Below are 19972 nucleotides of genomic sequence, written 5' to 3' on the forward strand. Positions count from 1 at the left end.
CCCCAGTCTAGAGGATCCCGCATGCCGCGGAGCGGCTGGGCCCGCGAGCCATGGCCGCTGGGCCAGCGCATCCGGAGCCTGTGCTCTGCGATGGGGGAGGCCACAACGGTGAGAGGCCCGCGTACTGCAAAAAAAAAAAAAAAAAGAGGCCTGAGCCCTTCTACTCATCCAGCTGCTACTGTTTCAATCCATTGTCAATAGAGAAATAGCCTTATTAGGGAGATGGTTCTGCCATGGCAACGTTGCACATAACCACAGAGGCAAAGGCTTGGACTATCTGAGTTTTGGCAGAATGCCTTTTGATCTTCCTGGAACACGCGAGGACAGGAGGCCCATAAGGAGCTATTGTGAGGCCATCTCCCACTGGCCTCCGTACCCACACTGGGAGGCTATCATGAGATAGTTTTGCATCCCCTCCCTGGTTCTGATTAGGTGTGGAGCTTTCCAACGTACTCCTTCAGAGCAGAGCTGCAGAACGTAAAACCTGTAGTGGCAGCTCAGCTCCTCAGGACAACTTGTTTCGATGTTATCCTTTTAGTGTGTGGGACAAGGATCACAGGGGCTGGCACCTTTAGGCTTATTTTTCTTTTTGCTCTCTACTTAAGTAGTAATATGTCTAAATCTAGAAGTGACTCACTCTATCTTACTGGCCAAATCAGTCAGGGCTTGGCCTTGCCTTGTCTCATGTGTGAGCTTGACAAGCCTTGAGCCATTTGACACAACCAAGATGTGATTGCATCCAAAGCATGATGGGTTGAGGCCACAGCTGATTCCACTGACAAGGCCTAAATCCTCCTACAGGCTGGAGGCTCTTGCTGTTTCTAACACTAAGTGAGGGGCCTAGAAACTGATTTGTTCCCCTTCTGTACATCTCAGCACTTCTATATTTGCAATATATAAACGTATCAAATGACACATTGTACACCTTAAACTTACATAATATTATATGACAACTATATCTCAATTTTTAAAAAAGCTCCCAATTGCCCCTTTCCAGTCAATTACTACCACTATCCCCCAAGGGACAACCACTGTTCTGATTTCCATTTATAAATGCTTCATATATTGGAGCAATGATAATAAAAGCATTTAATAATAAATAAATAAATACTTCATATAAATGGACTCATAATGTATGAACTCTTTTGTATGGTTCCTTTTGCTCAACTTTATGTTTCTGAGATTCTTACAGGTTGTTGTATATATCAGTGGTTTCTTTTTTTTAATTGCTGAGTAGTATTCCACTGAATGGATATACCACAGTTTGTTTATCCATTCACCTGATGATGGACAGTTGAGTTGTTTATAGTTTATTAATAAAACTGCTATGAACATTTGCATATAATTCAACATTGTTTTGAATCCTGAAGAAATGCCTGTATGCAAGCATCTTCTTTTCCTTTTATTATAGAATACTTCAAACATACAAACAAGTATAGAGAATAATAAAATAATAATAAAATACCTGTATAACCCTCCATTCATTTTTTTCCCTTTTATATAGACTTTATTTTTTAAAGCAGTTGCAGGTTCCCAACAAAACTAAGCAGAAAGTACAGAGTTCTCATATACCCCCTGCCCCACGGATACATAGCCTCCCCTATTATCAACATCTCTCACCAGCATTGTACATCTGTTACAACTGATGAATCTACACTGACATAGCATAATCACCCAAAGTCCATAGTTTACGTTAGGGTTCACTCCTGGTGTTATACATTGTATAGGTTTGAACAAATGTATAATGACATATATCTACCACTGTAGTATACAGAGTAATTTTGCTGCCCTAAAAATCCTTTGTTCTCTGCTGTTGGAGGTCATTGAGGGGATGTGACTGCCAGTTGACCCCACAAGCTGGACCCGGGCAATCAGATGCTCCTCACCCCTCCCCTTTCCTTGGAATGTACATTCTGCCCACCATTCCCACAGTGGGAGCCATTTTCAAGGACATACCCTTGAGAGAGTAATGTGTTGCTGAGACCATGTGGACAGTATACATGACTGAACCCAGTTAAGACCTCTACGTAAACTTTTAACGTTCTGGCCAGCGGGTGCAGAAATCTACTCATCTTGTAGCCATCCAAGACAAGCCTCATGTTTAAGCTCCCTTGCTTATTAAAACCACCACCTACCAATCTGGGGTGGTCTGCCTCTTTCTTTGGTCTCTCCTTGCTCTCCATGTACGAGGGCCAATTTTCAAACCAACATCTGCCTATTCATCCCTCTCTCCCCCCAACTCCTGAACCACTGACCTTTTTTATTGTCTCCATAGTTTTGCATTCCTGTCATATAGTTGGAATCACACAGTATGTAGCCTTTTCAGATTGGCTTCTTTTGCTTAACTATATGCCTTTAAGATTCATCCATACTGTTGTGTGGATTGATAGTATATTCCTTTTTATTGCAAAAGAAGATTCCATTGTAGGCATGTACCACAGTTTATCTATTCGCCTATTGAAGGGCATCTTTGCTGCTTCCAGCTTTGGGCTATTATTTGTCAAAACCCTTAGAATCTTAGAGCACAAAGAGTGAAACAGTGTATGCAAATTAAGAAAAAATCATTTAGGAGATCAGGGGAATCCCAGAATGGGGTGCAGACTATGACAAAAAACATATATAGCTGTATTTCAAATGTATGACATAACCTCGCTAAAGAGGATGAAGGAAAGGTGCTAACCTAAGTGCCTTTGGAAATGAATGAAGTCTGTAAGACTAAAGGCAAAATGAACTGTTCATAAGCACTGAACTCTGGTTGGCAAAGTTGTTTCCCATGGGGATATGGATTAACAATTCTGAAACCGCTGTACATGTATACTGGGATTGAACAATAAGTAAATGGAAAGTGGATAGTAGGAGACATGTTTCTTGCTGTTGGAGTGAGAGATTACAGATAAGCAAGAGGAAGAGGCTAGAATGATCCATGTGGTGATGGATTAGAGTTGGAGACATCAGTATGAACTTATCTTTAGCTTAATACAGATACTGATGGTTATATATAGAAATATTTATAAATATGTGCATATACATGGGTTAGTATACATACATATAGCTACTTGATCTGTCAGTTGAGAGAGCCTAGGAGCAATGACAATCCAGTAGCAACAAGCACACCTAGCACCCAGATCTTGGTTTCTAATACCAATAAAATGAATGAAGGTTGAGCAACCAAATAAAGAAGTATTTATCCATTAGTCTATACTGATATAAATAAATGATTGAATAAATAAATGGAAGAGAAGGGATAAATATCCCATGCAGAAGAATTCCAAATAATTTATGTGTATATTCCACCCTCATGGAGGTAGAGCATGACTACCCACTCCTTAGTGTGGGCTAAGCATAGTGACAGCCTTCCAAACAGTATAGTATGGAAAGGGTCACAAACAAGTAACTTTACAGTGGAGAAATCTGAAAAATACTACCTAAGCCAGGTGATCAAGATCAACACCAACATGGTAAGTCATGTTGCTAACATGTACCTTTCATATGGTGTGATGAGAATGAGATTTTACCTCTATGTCCTTCCTCGCTAAAACACATAACCCCGGTTTAATCATGAGAAAAAAATATCAGACAAATCTCAATTGAGGAACATTCTACAAAATACCTGACCAGTACCCCTCAAAACAGTACTGTACCAGTACTCCTCAAAAGTAAGGAAAGTTCAGGAAAATATCACAGGCAAGAAGAGTGTAAAGAGATATGACAACTAAATGTAATGTGGTAACCTGGATGGGTTCCTGGAATAGTAAAAGGATATTAGGTAAAAACTAAGGAAATCTGAACGAGATATGTACTTTAGTTAATAATAATGTACCAGTATTGATTCATTAATTGTGACAAATGTACCATCCTACTTATAAGAACTTAATAATAGGGAAAACTGTGTATGCTACCTCTCTGTATTAAGCTTGCAATTTTTCTTTAAATCTAAAGCAATTCTAAAATAAAATGTTTACTCTTTAAAAATGTTGCAAATCCAAATGTAGGAATATTCTTCAAAAACAATTTGCCTATTGTACAGCACAGGGAATATAGCCAATATTTTATAGTAACTTTAAATGGAGTATAATCTATAAAAATATTGAATCACTATGCTGTACACCTGAAACTAATATTGTAAATCAACTATACTTCAATACAAATAAATAGATAAATAAATAAATGAAATCTCTAAAATCTAAAAACAAACAGACAAACCCCAATTTGCCTAGACTCTTCAAAAAAGTCAATGTCATGGGGCTTCCCTGGTGGTGCAGTGGTTGAGAATCTGCCTGCTAATGCAGGGGACACGGGTTCGAGCTCTGGTCTGGGAGGATCCCACATGCTGCAGAGCAACTAGGCCCGTGAGCCACAAGTACTGAGCCTGCGCGTCTGGAGCCTGTGCTCCCCAACAAGAGAGGCCGCGATAGTGAGAGGCCCGCACACTGTGATGAAGAGTAGCCCCCACTTGCCACAACTAGAGGAATCCCTTGCACAGAAACGAAGACCCAACACAGCAAAAACAAATAAATAAATAAATAATAATTAAAAAAAAAAGAATAAGGTCTTAAAAAAAAAAAAGTCAATGTCATGAAAGGCACAAAAAAGGCAGTGGAACTTTACTAGATTACAGACTAAATGAAATGACAACTAAATACAATGTGTGACGTTTGAGTGGATTCTTGATGGCGTTTAAAACAACACTAAAGCAGATTACTACAATAATTGGAGAAATGTGAATATGCATTGTAAATTAGGTAATAGTAAAACGATAAACATTAAAATGCCCTGAATGTGATCAATGTATTGTGGTTATGTAGAAGAATGCCTTTGCTTTAGGAAATACATGCTGAAGTATTTAGGAATTAAGTGCAATTTGCTCTCAAATGATTCAGAGAAAAAATGTATATTTACACATAGATAAAGCAAATGTGGCAACATGCTTACAATTGATAAGGGGTGTGCTGATATCCATTGCCCTGTTCTTGCAACTTAGTTTTTTGTTTTGTTTTTTTTTTTTTTGCAGTACACGCGCCTCTCACCATTGTGGCCTCTCCCGTTGCAGAGCACAGGCTCTGGATGCGCAGGCTCAGCGGCCATGGCTCACGGGCCCAGCCTCTCCGTGGCATGTGGGATCTTCCTGGACCGGGGCACGAACCCATGTCCCCTGCATCGGCAGGCGGACTCTCAACCACTGCGCCACCAGGGAAGCCCCACAACTTAGTATTTTAAATGTTTCAAAACATGATAATCATGGTGCAAAGAACATTTTTGCACATATCTTCTTGGGCACATGAAACTCTAGGTTATATACTCAGAAGTAGGATTTCTGAGTCATAAAGATGAGCATCTGTAGCTTTACTAAATTTTGCTAAATTACTCTCTGAAGTGGTTGTATCAGTTTACACTTCCACTACATTTCATCACATCTTCACACAACACTGTCAGTTGTCATTTATGCCAATCTGATGGGTGTAAGTGTCACATTATTGCTTTTCCCCCCACATTTTATTATGAAAAAAATTTAAACACATAGTAAAGTTTTTTTAAGTATGTAGTGAATTCAGGTGGTGGCTATATGAGCATTTTGTCCTATTTGCTTTATCATATATCTATCCATCCCTCTAGCCATAATTCAATCCATAATATTTTGTAATGTATTTAAAAGTAAACTGAATCCATCAGTATACTTTACTCCTAAACACTTCAGCATGCATATTATTAATGAGTTTGACATTTGCTTACAGATTTTTAAGGTAAAATTTATTTACAGTGGAATGTTCAAACCATAATTATATACTCACTGAGTTCTAACAAATGCATATACACCTGTGTAACCCAAACCTCCATCAAATATAGAACATTACCATTGCCCGTAGAAAGTTCCCTAATCCCCCTCCAAGTCAATCCCTGGTCCCACTCCCACCAGGTAACACTATTCTGTTTTGGTTTTTGCTTTCATGACAGATTAGTTTTTATCTGTTCTAGATATAATATGTACTCTTTTGTGGAAAATCTCCTTCACTCAGCATGTTTGTCAGATTCACCCAGGTTGCTGCATCTATCACTGGTTTGTTTCTTTTTATTGCTGAGTAGAATTCCATTGTATGCCACAGCTTGTTTACCCATTTTTCTGGTGATGGACACTGTGTCTTTTCTGTATTTGGCTTTATAAATGAGGCTGCTAAGAACATTCTTGCCAAGTCTTTTGTAGACATATCTTTTCATCCCTCTTGGGTTCTTATTGTTTAATCTGCATGTCTCTGATTACTAATGAAATTGAACATATTTTCATATTAACCATATTTCATTTTATATATTGTCTACTTGTATCTTTTGTTCATTTTTCTGTTGAGCTGTTTGTCTTTAATTTTTTTAAATAAATTTATTTATTTATTTTGGCTGCATTGGCTATTCGTTGTTGCTCGCGGGCTGTCTCTAGTTGCGGCGAGCAGGGGCTTCTCTTGTTGCGGAGCACAGGCCCTAGGTGCGCAGGCTCCGGTACTTGTGGCACACAGGCTCAGTAGCTGTGGCTTGTGGGCTCTAGAGTGCAAGATCAGTAGTTGCGGCGTAAGGGCTTAGTTGCCCCGCGGCATGTGGAATCTTCCCGGACCAGGGCTTGAACCTGTGTCCCCTGCACTGGCAGGAGGCTTCTTAACCACTGTGCCACAAGGGAAGTCCCTGTCTTTACTTTTCTTAAGAAGCTCTTTATCTGGATGCTAATCATGTATCTCTTACAAGTTGCAAATATCTTGTCTTTCCATTTTGTTTATGGGATGTATTCTTACGCAGAAGTTTTAAATTTTAATACAGTCAAATTTAATCATTTTTCCTTCACATTTTTTTCACATCTTTATTGGCGTATAACTGCTTTGCAATGTTGTGTTAGTTTCTGCTGTACAACAGAGGGAATCAGCAACATGTATACATATATCCCCATATCCCCTCCCTCTTGAGCCTCCCTCCTACACTCCCTATCCCACCCCTCTAGGTCGTCACAAAGCATCGAGTTGATCTCCCTGTGCTATGCAGCAGCTTCCCACTAGCCATCCATTTTACATTTGGTTGTGTATATATGTCAATGCTTCTCTCTCACTTCGTCCCAGCTTCCCCTTCCCCTCATGCCCTCAAGTTTGTTCTCTACGTCTGCATCTTTATTCCTGCCCTGCCCCTAGGTTCATCTGCACTGTTTTTTTTAGATTCCATATATATGCGTTAGCATACGGTATTTGTTTTACTCTTTCTGACTTACTTCACTCTGTATGACAGTCTCTAGATCCATCCACCTCACTACAAATAACTCAATTTCATTTCTTTTTATGGCTGAGTAATATTCCATTGTATATATGTGCCACATCTTCTTTATCCATTCATCTGTGATGGACACTTAGGTTGCTTCCATGTCCTGGCTATTGTAAATAGTGATGCAATGAACACTGTGGTACATGACTCTTTTGGAATTATGGTTTTCTCAGGGTATATGCCCAGTAGTGGGATTGCTGGGTTGTATGGTAGTTCTATTTTTAGTTTTTTAAGGAACCTCCATACTGTTCTCCATAGTGGCTGTATAAATTCACATTCCCACCAACAGTGCAAGAGGGTTCCCTTTTCTCCACACCCTCTCCAGCATTTATTGTTTGTAGATTTTTTGATGATGGCCATTCTGACTGGTGTGAGGTGATATCTCATTGTGGTTTTGATTTGCATTTCTCTAATGATTAGTGATGTTAAGCATCTTTTCATGTGTTTGTTGGCAATCTGTATATCTTCTTTGGAGAAATGTCTATTTAGGTCTTGTGCCCATTTTTGGATTGGGTGGTTTGTTTTTTTGATATTGAGCTGCATGAGCTGTTTGTATATTTTGGAGATTAATCCTTTGTCAGTTGCTTCGTTTGCAAATATTTTCTCCCATTCTGAGGGTTGTCTTTTGGTCTTGATTATGGTTTCCTTTGCTGTGCAAAAGCTTTTAAGTTTCATTAAGTCCCATTTGTTTATTTTTGTTTTTATTTCCATTTCTCTAGGAGGTGGGTCAAAAAGGATCTTGCTGTGATTTATGACATGGAGTGTTCTGCCTATGGTTTCCTCTAAGAGTTTGATAGTGTCTGGCCTTACATTTAGATCTTTAATCCATTTTGAGTTTATTTTTGTGTATGGTGTTAGGCAGTGTTCTAATTTCATTCTTTTACATGTAGCTGTCCAGTTTTCCCAGCACCACTTATTGAAGAGGCTGTCTTTTCTCCATTATGTATTCTTGCCTCCTTTGGCAAAGATAAGGTGGCCATATGTGCATGGGTTTGTCTCTGGGCTTTCTATCCTGTTCCATTGATCTATATTTCTGTTTTTGTGCCAGTACCATACTGTCTTGATTACTGTAGCTTTGTAGTATAGTCTGAAGTCAGGGAGCCTGATTCCTCCAGCTCCATTTTTCTTTCTCAAGATTGCTTTGGCTATTCGGGGTCTTTTGTGTTTTCATACAAATTGTGAAATTTTTTGTTCTAGTTCTGTGAAAAATGCCATTGGTAGTTGGATAGAGATTGAACTGAATCTGTAGATTGCTTTGGGTAGTAGAGTCATTTTCACAATGTTGATTTTTCCAATCCAAGAACATGGCATATCTCTCCATCTGTTTGTATCATCTTTAATTTCTTTCATCAGTGTCTTATAGTTTTCTGCATAAGGGTGTTTTGCTCCTTAAGTAGGTTTATTCCTAGGTATTTTATTCTTTTTGTTGCAATGATAAACGGGAGTGTTTCCTTAATTTCTCTTTCTGACTTTTTGTTGTTAGTGTATAGGAATGCAAGAGATTTCTGTACATTAATTTTGTATCCTTCCTTTACATTTTGTACTTTATCCATCTTGTCTATGGCAGCGATCTTTGGTCTAAGGTACACATTCCCTAGGGGTATGTGAAAACTTTTTAAGGTGTTTAAGAGTATGGATGGCTTTGAAGGAATCGATTTTTATTTGCTTTTGGTTTTTTGCGGTACGCGGGCCTCTCACTGTTGTGGCCTCTCCCGTTGTGGAGCACAGGCTCCGGACGCGCAGGCTCAGCAGCCATGGCTCACGGGCCCAGCCACTCCGCAGCCTGTGGGATCTTCCCAGACCAGGGCACGAACCCGTGTCCCCTGCATCGGCAGAAGGACTCTCAACCACTGCGCCACCAGGGAAGCCCGGAATCGATTTTTAGATCCTCAAATAGCTATTCTTTCTTAAAATGAAGTATTTCAGAATGCCTCAGAATGAGGTGTGGTGGCCTCATTCTGGGTCTCTTTTTCCATCTTTCTTTTCACAAATGCCTGTATCCTTTTTCCCCAACCTGAATCTTAGTATTGTTCATTGTCCCAAGTATACAACCTCTGGTGAGCCAAACAAAGGGGCAAATCAAAATATTGGTGTTAAAAGTGTACATTCTGTTTATATACAAAATTATAGAACAGGGGATGAATTCACAGTAAAAATCAGAACAGTGGTTGCTTCTGGGGTGGGAATGAAGATTGACTGCCTCAAACAAACAAACAAAAAAACCCCACAAGAGCAAATAATATGCATGTTGAAGTATTTAGGAGTGAAGTGTAATAATGCCTGAAACTTACTTTGAAATGCATTAAAAACATAAAATGGGTTAATGGATGGATAGAAGGCTTGGTAGATGGAAAGACAGGTAATAAAGTAAACATAGCAACATGCTAATTACAGAATCTGGGTGCCGAGGATATGGACATTTGTGTACAATTCTATCAACTTCTCTATTTGTTTTTAAATTTCCATAATAACATGTTAGGGGAAAGGAATAACGTGTAGAAAACTACTGATGCTGAGGAAGTCTCCTCTAATCAAACTCTTGTGTCTTTCTCTGCTCCTGAGAGGTCCATGAGAACAAAGCAATAAGAGCCTGGGTAAGAAAGAAATACTGAAGATGAAGATGGCAATGCCTTATTTCATCTAGGAAACATCTATCTTAGAATTCAGAAATGAGATAGCTTGTTACAAGGAATGCATCAACACATTTTTATTTGAGTTTCAAACTCAGACTTTTTAAAACGAAGTAAGTCTAATTTGACCTTTTTTTTATGAATAGAACTGACACTGCCAATTAGAATATATGGTGGGCATTTTACATAAACTGACTAAACTTAAATCAGCAGTTCCCCAAAGTTTTGAAGATAATATATTTAAAACACAAGATAAAACGGAAGCATTTTATTTTAAAATACTGTATTGGCAAAAATTCATTCAAATTAACAGTATTTTTATTTTTCCAACTCTTTCTGAACATATCGGGTTAAATAAGTTACCTCTAAGAGAAAAAGTAAATAGGTATAGTTACTAGTCATCTAAAAAGCCTTTTTGGTATAGTTCCTAGAAACTGAGGAAAAGTAAATGGCTCTAGAGAAAGAGTAACAAATCTTTTTGCAATTCAGGTGGTTGCCAATCCTTTGCTTTCAACAAATTTGAAGGAAAATCTAATCAGGTAGTCAGACAAAAGATCACAAAAAGACATTTCTTTTTTTTTTAGCCGTGCCACGCAGCATGCAGGATCTTAGTTCCCTCACCAGGGATCCAACCTGTGCCCCGTGCAGTGGAAGCTCGGAGTCTTAACCACTGGGCCACCAGGGAAGTCCCTAAAAAGACATTTCTGATAGATCACTATGTGATTTTGGCAAACAACTGAGAAAGTGTTCAAATAATCAAATTACATGGCTATTACACTACTATTTATATTCCTATATTCTTATATGTTTGAACAAGTTTCTCAGTGTGTATATCTATAAAAATAAAAACAGAAATAGAATTGAAACTGAGTTCTCATTCTAGCAACAAGTAGTATTCATCCATAGCCATATGGGAGGAAAAAAAATCCAGCTCATTCAAGAGTGCATTTCCAATAAAATTGGACTATTTATGCTTTCAATTCATTTATCAAAATGTATAAAAATTTATGTTTTGAGCAATTTTATACCAATAATAATTGTTACAATAACTCAATCCAGAGAAAAAAAATTTTTTGGCCACACCACGTGGCTTGCAGCATTTTAGTTCCACGACCAGGGATTGAACCCAGTGGCCCCTGCAGTGGAAGCGCAGAGTCCTAGCCACTAGACTGCCAGGGAAGTCCCTCAGAGAAATTTTTAATAGCTGAAAACTTCTATTTACAGGACATTTGCTAAAATTTTATTTTATATTCACATTTTTGCTGCAAAGAACTATGAAAAGGTGATAAATAAAAGACTTTTAAGAATAAAATATATCATGGGGCTTCCCTGGTGGCACAATGGTTAAGAATCCACCTGCCAATGCAGGGGACACGGGTTCAAGCCCTGGTGCAGGAAGATCCCACATGCTGCAGAGCAACTGATCCTGTGTGCCACAACTACTGAGCCTGTGCTCTAGAGCCTGCAAGCCACAACTACTGAGCCTGCATGCCACAACTACTGAGGCCCGTGTGCCTAGAGCCTGTGCTGTGCAACAAGAGAAGCCACTGCAATGAGAAGCCCATGCACCACAACAAAGAGTAGCCCCCGCTCACTCCAACTAGAGAAAGCCCACGCGCAGCAGTGAAGACCCAACGCAGCCAAAAATAAAATAAAAATTAATTAATTAGGGCTTCCCTGGTGGCGCAGTGGTTGAGAATCTGCCTGCCAATGCAGGGGACACGGGTTCGGGCCCCAGTCCAGGAAGATCCCACATGCCACGGAGCAACTAAGCCCGTGCACCACAACTACTGAGCCTGCGCGTCTGGAGCTTGTGCTCCACAACAAGAGAGGCCGCGACAGTGAGAGGCCCGCACACCGCGATGAGGAGTGGCCCCCGCTTGCCACAACTAGAGAAAGCCCTCGCACAGAAACGAAGACCCAGCACAGCCAAAAGTTAATCAATTAATTAATTTTTAAAAAAGATCTAGGTTTTCCTTTCAAAAAAATTAATTTTTAAAAAAGGAATAAAATATATCACATTAAGATAAAATTCTATGAGGGAAGTGGAATGGAAAAATGAAGTAAAGACAAAAATAGATATAAATATTCTGGCTGTTATAGAAGAGCTTATTGTTTTAAATTTCAAATGGGTGACATGAGTATCAAATCACTATAGTATTTTGATTTCATTTGAAATAACCATGGAGGGCTTCCCTGGTGGCGCAGTGGTTAAGAATCCACCTGCCAATGCAGGGGACACAGGTTCAAGTCCTGGTCTGAGAAGATCCCACATGCCGCGGAGCAACTAAGCCTGTGCACCACAACTACTGAGCCTGAGCTCTAGAACCTGTGAGCCACAACTACTGACGCCCGTGTGCCTAGAGCCTGTGCTCTGCAACAAGAGAAGCCACCGCAATGAGAAGCCCGTGCACCGCCAAGAAGAGTAGCCCCTGCTCAGTGCAACTAGAGAAAGCCCACGTGCAGCAACGAAGACCCAACGCAGCCAAAAATAAATAAATAAAATAAAATAATTTTTAAAAATAAATAAATTAAATAACCATGGATTTGGTTTTTATGTCAACATTTACAATACATTGGAAATTATATCCTTTGTAATTATTTTAATGTATAATGAAAACATTTTTATGTCATATTAAACACGTGAAAGAGGATGCACAATTTTTCAAAATTCTTTTAGAGATATGAGAGCAAAAAACATGAAAACTACTAGCCTAAGAAATCTTTTTCTACCCTATGATGAAATCATATTCTCTTAAATTTTCTTTAAAAATGTAAAAGTTTTGCTTCTTACATTTATACCTCTAATCAACCTGGAATTGATTTTTTTTATAGAATGTGAAGTAGAGAAATATATTTTTCCCCAAAACATAGCCCAGAAACCACAGCATCATTTCTTTTTCTTTTTCTTTTTTTAATTTATTTGGCTGCGCGGAGTCTTAGTTGCAGCACACGGGATCTTCAATGCCACATGCAGGATCTTCTTTGTGGCGTGTGGCATCTTTAGTTGCAGCATGTGGGGTCTTTAGTTGCAGTACGTGATCTCTTGGTTGTGGCATGTGGGATCTAGTTCTCCTACCAGGGATCAAACCCGGACTCGCTGCATTGGGAGTGCAGGGTCTTAGCCACAGGGAAGTAACTGACACAGCATCATTTCTTTTTTCGTAAATTTATTTATTTTATTTACATTTATTTTTGGCTGCATTGGGTCTTCGTTGCTGCGCGTGGGCTTCCTCTAGTTGCGGCGAGTGGGGGCTACTCTTCGTTGCGGTGCACGGGCTTCTCATTGCGGTGGCTTCTCTTGTTGCCGAGCACGGGCTCTAGGCACACGGCCTTCCATAGTTGTGGCTCGCGGGCTCTAGAGCGCAGGCTCCGTAGTTGTGGCGCATGGGCTTAGCTGCTCTGCGGCATGTGGGATCTTCCCGGACCAGGGCTCGAACCCGTGTCCCCTGCATTGGCAGGTGGATTCTTAACCACTGCGCCACCAGGGAAGCCCAGAATCATTTCTTGACTGGCCCATCCATTCTTTCCTCACCGATTTGTAATGCCACCTTGGTCATACATCGAGTTTCCATACGGAAACGTGTGGGTCTATTTTGGGCATTCCTTTCTATTTCATTGGCCTCCTTGCCTCTGTATGGACCATCACATTGTCTAAATCACTATAGCCTTTACAATAAGTCCTGATATCTAGAAGGGCAAGTCCCCACACATTGTTCCTCTTCCTCAAAATTGTCTTGGCTATTCTTGCTTGTTTGGTCTTCCATATGAATTTCAGAATTAGTTTGCCATATTCCATTAAAATTTCTGTTGGGTTTTTTATTGGAAATGCACAGGATCTAAATTTAGATTCACTTGGGGAAAATAATTTTATGATACTGAGTTTTCCAATCCATGAATATTGTGGAGGCAAAGACAGCTAGTTGTCTACTCAGTATTCACTCTCTTTTCCTTCCTAACAGAACCCTGATTTATTTTGGGTGGAAATGTACCCAGATAAAAGAATACACTGTTCGCTCTCCCTTGCAGCTAGGAATAGTCAACGAGGTGTAAGTGCAAGCTCCATAAGGCTTCTGTGAAGGGTCTTTAAAGGAACCTGTCTTAGATGGGAAGACATGACTCATACTCAGCTTCCCCCTTCTTCCTCTCACAAATATCCCCTTTTCACAGCTCTTGAAATCATGCCTTTACACTCCGTTCATACTGCCACTGCCTCTGCTGGGACCTTCCTCATTTCCTGGTTAGTGCACTCACTTGCCTCCTAAGTCATCTCACCACCACTTCCCTCCAATCCATTCTCTACATTACTACACCAGGGTGATTTTTCTAAAACCCAACTCTCATCATTTCACTACCCTACTTAAAACCTTCTGATGGTTCTGTTGCTTCTAGAAGTGGTTCTCAAACCTGGCTGGAAAGCAGGTTTGGAAAGCACCAAAATCAACTGGAAAGCATGGGGAAGCTTTACATCTTCCCCAAACATAGCCCACATTCACTGACTCTGAATCACAGGAGGAGGGAGTGTCCACAAATCAGTAGTTTCCAAAAGCTCTTCAGGTGATTCCAATTCATCACCCCATTTGGGAACCACTGACTTATATGATAGAAGCCAAATTATTTAATGTGCCATGCAAGGTGTTACGGACTGAATTCTATTCCTCCAAAATTCATATGCTGAAGTCCTAACCCCCAGTACCTCAGAATGTGACTGTATTTGGAGACAGGGCCTTTGAAGAGGTAATTAAGTTAAAATGAGGTGGTCAGGGTGGGCCCTAATCAAATATGACTGACATCTGTATAAGAGGAGATTAGGATACAGACAGACCAAGAGGGAAGACCATGTAGAGATACAGGGAGAAGACGGCCATCTGCAAACCAAGAGGAGAGACCTCAGAAGAAAGTGAACCTGCCAACAACTTGATCTCAGACTTCCAGCCTCCAGAACTGTGAGAAAATGCAGTTCTAGTGTGTAAGCCACCCAGTCTGTGGTATTTTGTTATGGCAGCCCAAGCAACCAAATACACAAGGATTGAATCCAGGCCCTGGCTACCTCTCTGGAGCCTCAGTTCTCTGTCAGGCTCCAGCCATCCCCCCATCATCACCCACCCACACCTCCACCACTTAATAGTTTTGAGACCTTGAGCAACCTAACCTCTCTGTACCCAGTTTTCTTATCTGTAAAATGATCATCTCTGTAATGCATATAACACAGTGTGAACGTATAAAACATTCAATAAATGTTAGCAGCTACACTCCAGCCAAAAGGCATTAACTGTCATTCTCTAAATGCATGCTGTCTGGTTTCACTTGCGTGACTTAGCACATGCTGATATGTTTGCTTAGAATGCCTTTCTCTCACTGCTTCACCTAGCTATCTCTTGGTTGTCCTTCAAGACTGAATTCCTGGTGCAGCTTGCTCTTCCCCCAGTCCAGAGCCCCACCCTGGGCTCCCACAGCACCCTGTGCTTGCCTCTACCAAGTGAGAAGCCATTGCAGGGTTTTAGGTGGAGGACCGACCTGATCTGGCTTAAGTACCCTTTATATGCCAAGCACCATTCTAAGGTCTGAGTCAAAATGAGAATTAAAAAAACCACTTAGCTCATAGGGTTACTGAGAGTATTACGAGAGATAAAGTGTGCCAAGCACTTAAGACAGTGCCTGGCATATGGCAAACACTCAGCAAATGCTATTATTATCTGTCTATATTCAGTACACTACCTCACATCCACTGACGTCTTTGGCCTCTTGCTCAGTCTTCCACTCTAAACACAAATCCCACAACCGCTCTGGGTGATGACCCCTCCAACATGCTAGCCTCTCTCCTGGATCTCGACTCCGGTAGCTTTCACTTCTACCCCACTCCAGACACATTGTGACAACATCCTGACCTTGACTTTGTTGTTGGATTGTTGGATTTCTGCAGACTGAATAGACAAACATACGAATAGATTCAAAAATAGAAAGCCCAGGTGGAATTTTCCATTAGCTTGAGACAAGACTGTGCTCTTCTGTCCCCACCCCAGACAAGCAACAGGTCTCTTCTCTATGACTGGGTCCCTGGCAGATAAAGGCAGAGAAGGGAAAGGGAAGACTAGTTTTGCTGGAACAAGATAAGACTGCTCAAAGAGAGGAAATTACAGTCACAGTCTTAGTGGAAACAAGGAGGGAACGAGAGGTTAGCAATCAAGACACCCGAGCAAAAGTCAGGAGACTGAGGGGCAGGTGCTGCCAATAGGTGCTGTTCAACATGAATGACCTTCACAAAAGCTGTTTCCTGAGGATGAGTCAAGAGTAATCCTATGCAGATGTACACCCCTTCCTGCCAGAAGAAGATACATAAAACTGATGGCTCCAAGGGTAAGGCCTGGAAGTCAGGGCTCACTCCACCTCCCTTCACTCAAGCCAATTCTCTTCTACATTTATTTATTTGGACTTTCACTTATAACTTCTTTTGCAAAAAGTGTTACAGTGCTAAACCTTTGCTGTTTCCCTCAGCAGATAACTACATATTTTACTTCCCATAGAAGCCAGCCACCATTGAGGTATGGTAACCACTCAACATTCCTCTCTCCTTACCTACATCTCATGCCCTTGAGCCTCTGAGTATGAGTCCTTTATCCTGTTCAAGGCTAATGCCACTACTCATGCTTGATCCCATCTCTTTCTCATTTCCTCTGAGTCTTTATGCCATCAAATTTCCTTTCTCCTACTAGGTTGAACCATATTAAATTGCTGTTTGGGACATTTAGCAATGGTGGAATATTGGCAGTTTCATATGGTTCAGACTAATATAGCTTTGTTCTTTCCCTCTGTAAATTTTCCTTCTCCTCAACCAACAACAATTACAAAAAAAGTCCTTCGACAGGTTAGAGTAACCTCTCCATAGATTGTGTTTTTTCTAACCTCAGAGCTCTATGTGTCCCTAAATATAAAATCTAGACACCATACCTCAGATATATCTGCATTTGGTGTTCATATCTCCCAAATGACAATTCACCGAACAAGTATCTACCAGGGGTCTGGCATGTTTATGAAATTTTTGTTCACTCATTCAACAAATATCTCTGAGTACCTACACTGTGCCAGACACTGTTCTAAGCACTTGGAATATCAGTGAACAAGCCAAAGATCTCTGTCCTCTTGGAGCCTATACTCTAGCAGGGGTGGGAGGAAGGAGACATACAATAAACATAATAAATAAGATAACCATATAGCATATTAGAAAGTGAAAGATACCATGGGAAAAAGACAAAGTAGAGCAGGGAAGGGAGACAGGGAGTGCTAAGAGGAGAAGTTGTAATTTAATTTAATTTATTAAAGTATAGTTGATTTATAATATTGTGTTAGTTTCAGGTGTACGGCATAGTGATTCATTGTTTTGTTTTTTGCAGATTATATCCCATTATGGGTTATTACAAGATATTGGGTCAAAAATTCCCTGTGCTATATAGTAAATCCTTGTTGCTTATCTATTTTATGTATAGTAGTTTGTATCTGTTAATCCCTTGCCCCTAACTTGTTCCTCCTCCCCTTCCTCTCCCCTTTGGTAACCATAAGTTTGTGAGTCTGTTTCTGTTTTGTATATAGATTCATTTTTATTATTGTTTAGATTCCACATGTAAGTCCTATCACATAGTATTTGTCTTTCTCTTACTTATTTCACTGAGCAGAATATTTTCTAGGTCCATCCATGTTGCTGCAAATGGCAATATTTCAATCTTTTTTATGGCTGAGTAATATTCCATTGTATGTATACCACATCTTCTTAATCCAATTATCTGTTGATGGGCATTTGGGTTGCTTCCAAGTCTTGGCTACTGTATTGGGATGGCCAAAAAGTGCCTTCAGTTTTTTTTTAATTTATTTTATTTATTTATTATTATTTTTTTCATCGAGGTAATCTTGGTTGTAGGTTTTTCCCTTTCATCACTTTAAATATGTCCTGCCACTCCCTTCTGGCTTGGAGAGTTTCTGCTGAAAGATCAGCTGTTAACCTTATGGGGATTCCCTTGTATGTTATTTGTTGTTTTTCCCTTGCTGCTTTTAATATGCTTTCTTTGTATTTAATTTTTGATAGTTTGATTAGTATGTGTCTTGGCGTGTTTCTCCTTGGATTTATCCTGTAAGGGACTCTCTGCGCTTCCTGGACTTGACTATTTCCTTTCCCATATTAGAGAAGTTTTCAACTATAATCTCTTCAAATATTTTCTCAGTCCCTTTCTTTTTCCCTTCTTCTTCTGGGACCCCTATAATTCGAATGTTGGTGCATTTAATGTTGTCCCAGAGGTCTCTGAGACTGTCCTCAATTCTTTTCATTCTTTTTTCTTTATTCTGCTCTGCAGTAATTATTTCCACTATTTTATCTTCCAGGTCACTTATCTGTTCTTCTGCCTCAGTATCCTGCCATTGATTCCTTGCAGAGAATTTTTAATTTCATTTATTGTGTTGTTCATCATTGTTTGTTTGCTCTTTAGTTCTTCTAAGTCCTTGTTAAATGTTTCTTGTATTTTCTCCATTCTATTTCCAAGATTTTGGATCATCTTTACTGTCATTACTCTGCATTATTTTTTCAGGTAGACTGCCTATTTCCTCTTCATTTGTTTGGTCTGGTGGGTTTTTACCTTGCTCCTTCATCTGCTGCATATTTCTCTGTCTTCTCATTTTGCTTAACTTACTGTGTTTCGGGTCTCCTTTCCGCAGGCTGCAGGTTCGTAGTTCCCGTTGTTTTTGGTGTCTGCCCCCAGTGGCTAAGGTTGGTTCAGTGGGTTGTGTAGGCTTCCTGGTGGAGGGGACTAGTGCCTGTGTTCTGGTGGATGAGGCTGGATCTTGTCTTTCTGCGGGGCAGGACCACATCCAGTGCTGTGTTTTTGGATGTCTGTGACCTTATTATGATTTTAGGTAGCCTCTCTGCTAATGGGTGGGGTTGTGTTCCTGTCTTGCTAGTTGTTTGGCATAGGGTGTCCAGCACTGGAGCTTGCTGGTCGTTGAGTGGAGCTGGGTCTTAGCGTTGAGATGGAGATCTCTGGGAGAGCTTTCGCCATTTGATATCATGTGGGGCCGGGAGGCCTCTGGTGGACCAATGTCTTGAACTCGGCTCTCCCACCTCAGAGGCACAGGCCTGATACCCGGCCAGAGCACCAAGGCCGTGTCAGCCACAGGGCGTTTGGGAGGTCTGAGGTCTTCTGCCAGCGTTCAGTAGGTGTTCTGTAGGAGTTGTTCCATTTGTAAATGTATTTCTGATGTATTTGTGGGCAGGAAGGCAATCTCCATGTCTCACTCCTCCACCATCCTGAAGCTCCTCCTCTATTTCACCTTAGAGAAGATCACGTTATCTAGGTCTCCAGCATTCTTGCGCTCTGCATTCTCTAAGTAATGTAATTTCCCAGTCCAGCAGAGGTTCATAGCCTTTCCACTGTGGAAACACTAAAGATCTGCTAGTGTTGGAGGGTCTCCTGCAGAGGCAGGGGGTGGCTGTGGCTCACCGTGGGGACAAGGACACTGGCAGCAGAAGTTCTGGGAAGTACTCCTTGACATGAGCCCTCCAGGAGTCCGCCATTAGTCCCAGCAAAGAGCCTCTATTTTATTTATTTATTTTTGGCTGCATTGGGTCTTTGTTGCTGCATGCGGGCTTTCTCTAGTTGCAGCGAGTGGGGGCTACTCTTTGTTGCAGTGCGCAGGCTTCTCATTGCGGTGGCTTCTCTTGTTGTGGAGCATGGGCTTTAGGTGTGCGGGCTTCAGTAGTTGTGGCACGTGGGCTTCAGTAGTTGTGGCAAACGGGCTTAGTTGCTTCGCAGAGTGTGGGATCTTTCCAGACCAGGGTTCAAACCTGTGTCCCCTGCATTGGCAGGTGGATTCTTAACCATTGCGCCACCAGGGAAGTCCCACCTTTGGTTTTTAAGTAAAAACACATTTTTCATTTTCACCAAGAACTTTATTGAACAACGTATTCACCCTTTTGTTCCACTACCTTCTGCCATTTTTGGGGGAACTTCATAATTCCATTTTCCCAAAACTTTTTATTTTTTTGAGCAAAGAACTGTTCCAGGTGCCTTTTA

The sequence above is a fragment of the Monodon monoceros genome, unplaced genomic scaffold, assembly GCF_005190385.1.
Source record: "Monodon monoceros isolate NGI ecotype Baffin Bay Population unplaced genomic scaffold, NGI_Narwhal_1 Super_Scaffold_22, whole genome shotgun sequence".
Taxonomy (NCBI): Eukaryota; Metazoa; Chordata; class Mammalia; order Artiodactyla; family Monodontidae; genus Monodon; species Monodon monoceros.